The 6,515-nt window shown below is 39.2% G+C and overlaps 1 long non-coding RNA gene across 2 annotated transcripts; it reads right to left on the bottom strand.

The window, feature by feature from the left end:
• Positions 1-2,611: 2,611 nt before the first annotated feature.
• LOC116169287 lies at positions 2,612-5,776 on the bottom strand. 2 transcript variants are annotated; one of them, XR_004144925.1, is made up of 5 exons: positions 5,606-5,776; positions 5,207-5,361; positions 4,421-4,913; positions 3,029-4,369; positions 2,612-2,897 (listed from the first exon to the last, which is right to left on the bottom strand). It is a non-coding gene; the product is annotated as an uncharacterized LOC116169287 (long non-coding RNA). The 2 variants fall into 2 exon arrangements; XR_004144924.1 differs by having other exon boundaries at positions 2,612-4,369.
• Between the last annotated feature and the right edge of the window lie 739 nt (positions 5,777-6,515).

Raw genomic sequence — 6,515 nt, 5'->3', positions numbered from 1 at the left:
GGCAGTAAGACCTGTTAACAAATATAGGAGAAAATTTGGAAGGTTTCTAAATGTTTTTCAAGTAATGGTGACAAAGGATCAAGAAGAGCTGTACGCCCGACTACAAACAACTGCGTACAAAGTTTAAATTCTGCGAACTTCTGCGTCTCCTACAGACAAGCATATTTGCGGCAACCTACGTTTTGTATTTGTGCGTTCAAGCATAAACAAGGCCGTATATCAACATGGTCTCGAACTACCTGCGGCTGCGACTTTCTGCAGCAGCGCCGTTCTGCGTACGAGCCTAAACCCACCTTAAAAAAACAAACGAGTGCACGTTGACGCGTAAACCAAATTCAAATTCAAGCGCTTGCGGTCGGACGTTGATGAAGGATTAATTTTAAATGTACGTATATAGGATAAAGAATATTGTGTGCACCACGGCACGAAAGTTGTTTTCCGGGCCTCAGGAAGCGGCCAGCCTCGACTTCGCCTCGCCCGGCCATATCTTCCTTCGCCCCGGAAAACAACCACTTTCCCGCCTTGGTACACAAAGTACTATTTTTTTCACTACTAGCGTCTGATGACATGATTATTAACCTTTTTTCCCCTTGTAAAGTAGGCTTTCTCGGCATTTGTTCAAAGTGGTTAATAATGTGGACATTATTAACTAGTAGTCAATAATGAGAACTGTCACGCTGTCACTTTTAGAAAACACAACCCGAAATTTCGCTCAATAAACGTTTAGACAAAGTTCTCTAAAATGCATAATTGCCACCATCCGCCATTTCTAGAGAAATTACATCCCTAAAATTATCACATTTTGAAAAAATTCGAACGAAATTACTCTTTGAAAATATTTCAATGACAGAACAAAATACGGCCTGTTTGACTTGTACTTCCACGTACTTGATTGACATGTTAAATTATTAAACAAAAAATTCTGTCCAACCGTTCACTTTCTTATCAATATAATATGTTAATTTAGAGGACTTCAAGTACTAGTAGTGAAAAAAATAGTATATATACCACGGTAGAGAAGTTTATTATTGCCTTCGCACCTTACACCCCTCGGCGCAAGCGCCTCGAGATGTAATCTTGGTGCTCAGGCAATAATACTGTACTTCTCTACCATGATATAATATAATGTACTATTATTTTGCACGTTTCTATGAAAGAAATCGAAATGCTCACTTGCCAATAAAGAGATGACGGCAAGACGAAGACCCGTAAGGTTAAGGTGCGGAAAATCTACTGTATACCCACCGTTCATTAAATACGCCCCTCTGTAATCTATGTAAAAGAGCATAGGGGTTGGCATGGCATCATTCAGGATAACTGCGCTCGTCTTATGCCCCCGAGAGTTAACAAACGTTGCAACTGCTTATCCGCGATCATCGCCAATTGCTTAGGTAACTCACCGGGGGCCCCACGCCCTCCCTAGCTAGAGGGTGTACCGTGTATGCAACAATCCCATGCACCCATCAGTGCACAATCGTGCATCCTCGATTACGTGTAGAAACATAGTGGAGCAAGAGTTGCTTGAAACTCGCTTCGTGATTGGTTCTCTCAATGCTAAAACGATTGTTGCATGTACAGTGTGTTCGAGAAAAAAAAGTCACCTCAATATCTTTTTTATTTGGCGAGCTACCAAAAATTTGTTAATTATAATTTTATATATGACATTAAGATCTACCCGATCGCATATTCAAAATTCCGATAACACTTCCGGTTTAATCGAAAATCGATGCAACTTTTGTTTTTCAAATGTAATGCCTATTTTTTTACGATATTTCAAATGAGGAATCAATTTGCTGTACGACAAAAAATATGCATATGGTTGACTTACAAAAAATAGAGAAATTCGTTATTTAATATTTAGAAAATTTATGGAATCTAGCATGCCGTGTGCTGTTAGGATGCGCGATGCCTGCTGTATTACGGATTGCCCAAAAGTATATCTTCAAAACGAAACATTGAACAAGTTATTGTAGGTATTTTCTGTGTGATATGGCCCTTGACATGCTGGATTTCATAAAATTTTTAAATACTGTATCACGAATTTCTCCATCTTTTTTTTGTATACTCGTATGAACCATATGCATATGTTATGTTGTCGCGCAGAAAATTGATTGCTCTTTTCAAATATATTTAAAAAACATAGGCATTGCATTCAAAAAACAAAAGTTGCTACGATTTCCGGTTTAACCGGAAATTTCAATATGCGTTCGGATAGATCATAATGTCTGTAAAACTATATTTGACAAATTTTCCGCTTCTCGTCTAATAAAACAGATATTAAGATCAATAAGATGACTCGAACGCACTGTATAGTAAGTGAGAGGTCTTTCAACAGTTTCCAAGCTCCACTGTGTTTTAACAACTCTGCGCAAAGTGCGAAGCGAAATAAACAGCGCGATGCGTGGCCCAGTGAATGTCGAGATGACTTGCTCCACTATGTTTCTACCCGCATTTATCAAATTGAGGTTGCGTTTGCGTTTTACGTTTTAATTATAAAAGACCACCATAAAACAACGTATAAGATAAGAAAGTAAAACTCTCAGTAGCTCTAAAGCGAAAAAAATTTTTGAATGACACATTTTGCAAAAATGAAATGTTACCGTATCGCGGAACAATTAACGACGAAGGCGTTTATTAACAACGAAACCTAACACTATAATACATGTTGTACATTATGTACAAATATACACAGGTAGGCGTCGATTGGTGAGCTAGATGGCCGCAACTGGCCATCCATATTCCAGCAGCACTAGCTATAAAGTTTCTACTGCTTAAAGCTTGTTGTTATTGGTATATCTTGTTCCTCCTTATGGTAGGTAGGGTGCCCGTTTTTCTTGGAGCCATGCGATTTTCTGATCCCAGTCACCATTGGGGTTTGTAGGCACAGAATCCAGAAACTGAAATGAATGGGTCTTAGATGCGTTTAGTTTAAGCCACCAACGGGTTGTACAACGTAGCGTCTACGCGGAGGGCGTCAGCGTGCAGAGCAATGCCGACGTTGGGGGCTTGTGGGATGTCGTTCACGTACATGTTAAACAATGTTGGCGATAGACTCCCTCCTTGTGGCACTCCAGTGACGGCAGGTGTTTCATTCGACAATTGGTTTTCTATTCTGATCAGTCTAGAAACTGAGTGGGTGACTGGGTATGATGTATCTTGCCTAGCAGGCCATGCCTTTTCGTTATCAAACGACGGAGCTACGGTGACCTGGGCTCTGTTGTAGACTTCAGAGCAACAAGACGGATAACTTGTAGGGTTGTAGCATGTTGTCTACGAAACCCGAACTTCCCAGGTTTTATGTTGGGTTGCAGTTTCGCCAGTAGCACCTTTTCGAAGATCTTACACAGAGCTAGAAGGGACATGATTCTGTAGCGCTGCGGTTCGGCTAGAGCTCATCCGGGTTGGTTGTGCGACAGGTGCTGTTAATGGAGAGTTTGATGTTGTGGCTCTTTCTTCTATAGCTTGCTGCTGCAATCCGACGCTAGGTGGTTTTTAGCACCACTAACGCATCGGGGTACAAAACTGCAGTTCACAATCACATGACTTGATTGTCATCTTAATCCATCGCCGTTTGTAAGTCAATTTAATTACCGGCTTTTACAGTTATGGCGTCTTCGGTCGTTTTTTTTCAATATTTGTGATCTTTGTTCCGGATTATCATTTACCCCATTTCGAGCTTCCCTAGGAGAATGGATACTCAACAAGTTCTACCTACTGGGTACGCGTTTTTTAAATTTTTTATTAAATATTATGGAATAATCCCCAATTTTTCTCTGTCGACTCCTCCCTTCAGGGTTGTAGACCCTTAACTTGTCTAGGACTTTTTCCCCTTCAGGGTTTTTGTACCTTTTAAATTTTATGGAATTCAACCATGTACCGTTTTCGGTCGATCTCTATGTTGACCTGATGATGGCATTTTCCGAAACATGTCGCCATTAAATACTTATATCTTTGTATACTAAATGAAATTTATGGGGAAGGTTTTGTGATCTTTGTTCCGGATCAGTAGGTAGAAGCCGATGCAGGTGGTCTGGTCTGAACGACACAGACGTGGCTTCTTGGCATTTGGGTTTCCGTATTTATACCGACCCCTTTATTGCGGAAGTTCGGCCGATGGCGGGTCAGGTGTCGCAAAAAAGTCCCTGTGGCAGGGGTTGATAGCGGGGCCGAGTCGAGCGAGGTGACAGGTCCCGCCGACGCCGACGGCCGGATGTACTTGCTGGAGTAGGTGGCGGTGACGTGGTACTCGTTGTTGTCGCGGTGGTGTTAGGTTGGCGTTTGTAGTTCAGCCACGAATTAATGTGTGCGACAATGGTCTAGTGGTAAGGATACCCGGATTGCACTCGGGCGGCTAGGGTTCGATTCTTTGCTACGAAAAAAGTTTTTTTTATCCGAAGGCAAAACCGAAAACCCAACTTACATCGTGATCCATTCGACTGTAGTTTCATTGGCGTAACTGCTACAAACCCCTGCCCCGCTGGCTTGCAGTATGTTATATACAAAAATAGAGATAAAAAAGTAGATATCGCATTTGTACTCAAAACGTACATATATCTTTCGTATTTCCCATCATTTTGAACCAAATAATTTTGAACATGAAAAAGCACATTTTCGCCATGAATCACAAAATAGTTTTAAACTACATTGAATACGTTGTGTCATTTTTTCACAGAACTGTTAATAAAAATAAGAAATCAAAAAACTAGTGAACATAAATGCTAGATACCTATCTCTCGAACTCAAACAGTAGAGACACTTTTCGACATGTACGACTACTGGGTCCTGAGTTGTTGAAGCTCTCCCTTTCTATATTCTCTGTTTAAAAATAGCCTCGAATCAATTTGAATGCCCTGGACTCTCACCTTGGACAGGGAAATTCTATTTGATTAAGATGCTCCCACACTTCATCCCGCCTGGAAACGAAATAAACAATTCCTTATGAACGTGTCAACTTTACAGATAAAAATACTTTTGAGTGTTCAAAATTGCATCGTACGAAACATATGCTTTGCCAATTTTTTGAGCGCGTGCCAAAGTGAGTGTCAATTTCATGGCTATCTGCACATAGATCTATTTATAAGCGCCTATAATAAGACGATTTTTTTTACATTCAAACCTTGAAAATAATAAATGTGTATATGTGTACCTACTGCAAGTAACAGTTCTATATACGAGATTCTGTTTAACGGCATAAAATTTTTCTTACCAGGGAGATCATTTTTATAGGACAGTGACTTCCCCAGGCGAAATGATTCATGGTAGCTGTTCTCCTGCACTTTCCTTCATAATACCGAACGAACCCTCTTTAGCTTTGCGATTGTTGAGGTTGGATTATGGTTCTCCACTACGGGTACTTAAGTCCTTAAACAAATACAGGGTCGCTATTAAAGAAGGAACCAAAGCTCTCACGCTCAAACTATTTGAGATATAGACATGAAAATTAGAACGCTTCCGTTTGACTTATTATGTCACATATTTTGAGGTTAAAAAAATTTTGTAACGCATAGTTTTTGAGTTCGACCGCCATCTTAAATTTTGCTAAAGAGCAATAGGTCATGTGATACATCATTAAAAAGCTTATTTTTTTCTCTTTCTTACTACATACCTTAAGCATGAATGATGTTCGAGAGTTTTGGGTTCCTGCCGATGTCATTTTGCAAAAGTGGTTATTCTACTCTAATTCTAATTTCAAGTTACCGAATCTTCCTCACAGTTCCACATTATAAATTAGAAACCAATTGCCACAATTACCTCTATTCTCGATTTCGAATGTAAGTATAAGATGTTTCTAATAGGCAAAAATTCAAAATTTGTTTATTTAGGATGGATGTAATGATAGCTATCTATAACCAAAGACCATGCTATAACTGAGTGGTAATTGTACCATTATAATAAAGGCAAAGAGGATCTTTGGCCAATTTAAAAATTTTTACACTAAAATAAATCAAGGTCTCTAAGTGTCATCAAAAATCACTTAATTTATTCTGGCAATGATTTTTAAGTAGCCGATTTGATTAGCCTTGCACTTAAAAAGGGCAAATTTAAATGAGATACCATCCGCTCCGTCTCGTTCATACTTCATTATATTCCAACGAATACTATACAGGGTCATTCTTGACGAGCGTCAGTTAGAAAGATATGGAAAACCTTTGAAAATTAAGCTAAACTGATAAGTCCTTTAAGGGTTTTGGCACATGATGAATTGAACTAAAATATTTTCAAAATAGCACCACTTCCGGAAATACCGGAAGTAGCCATCAACTTTGTTATTTTAAATAGGGACCCCCTATTTTTTCTACATTTTCGGATTCTACGTCGAATAGTTGACCCTTTGCTCCAAGGGCTTCGCCGATATTCAAGTTTTTGTGTCAAAAATTGAATTTGCAGGGGTAATTTTAAAAATTTATTATTCGAAAACGGTGCGAGATATTGCAAAACAGTTTTCAATGCTTTATTAAGGAAAGATCGAATTTTCTTATGGTATGCGTAACAGTCTAAAAAAGTGAGACTACGTC

Source organism: Photinus pyralis, unplaced genomic scaffold (assembly GCF_008802855.1).
Source record: "Photinus pyralis isolate 1611_PpyrPB1 unplaced genomic scaffold, Ppyr1.3 Ppyr1.4_LG4, whole genome shotgun sequence".
Lineage (NCBI taxonomy): Eukaryota > Metazoa > Arthropoda > Insecta > Coleoptera > Lampyridae > Photinus > Photinus pyralis.
Note: the sequence above shows the minus strand (reverse complement) of the source record. Positions and strands in the feature narration are given on the sequence as shown.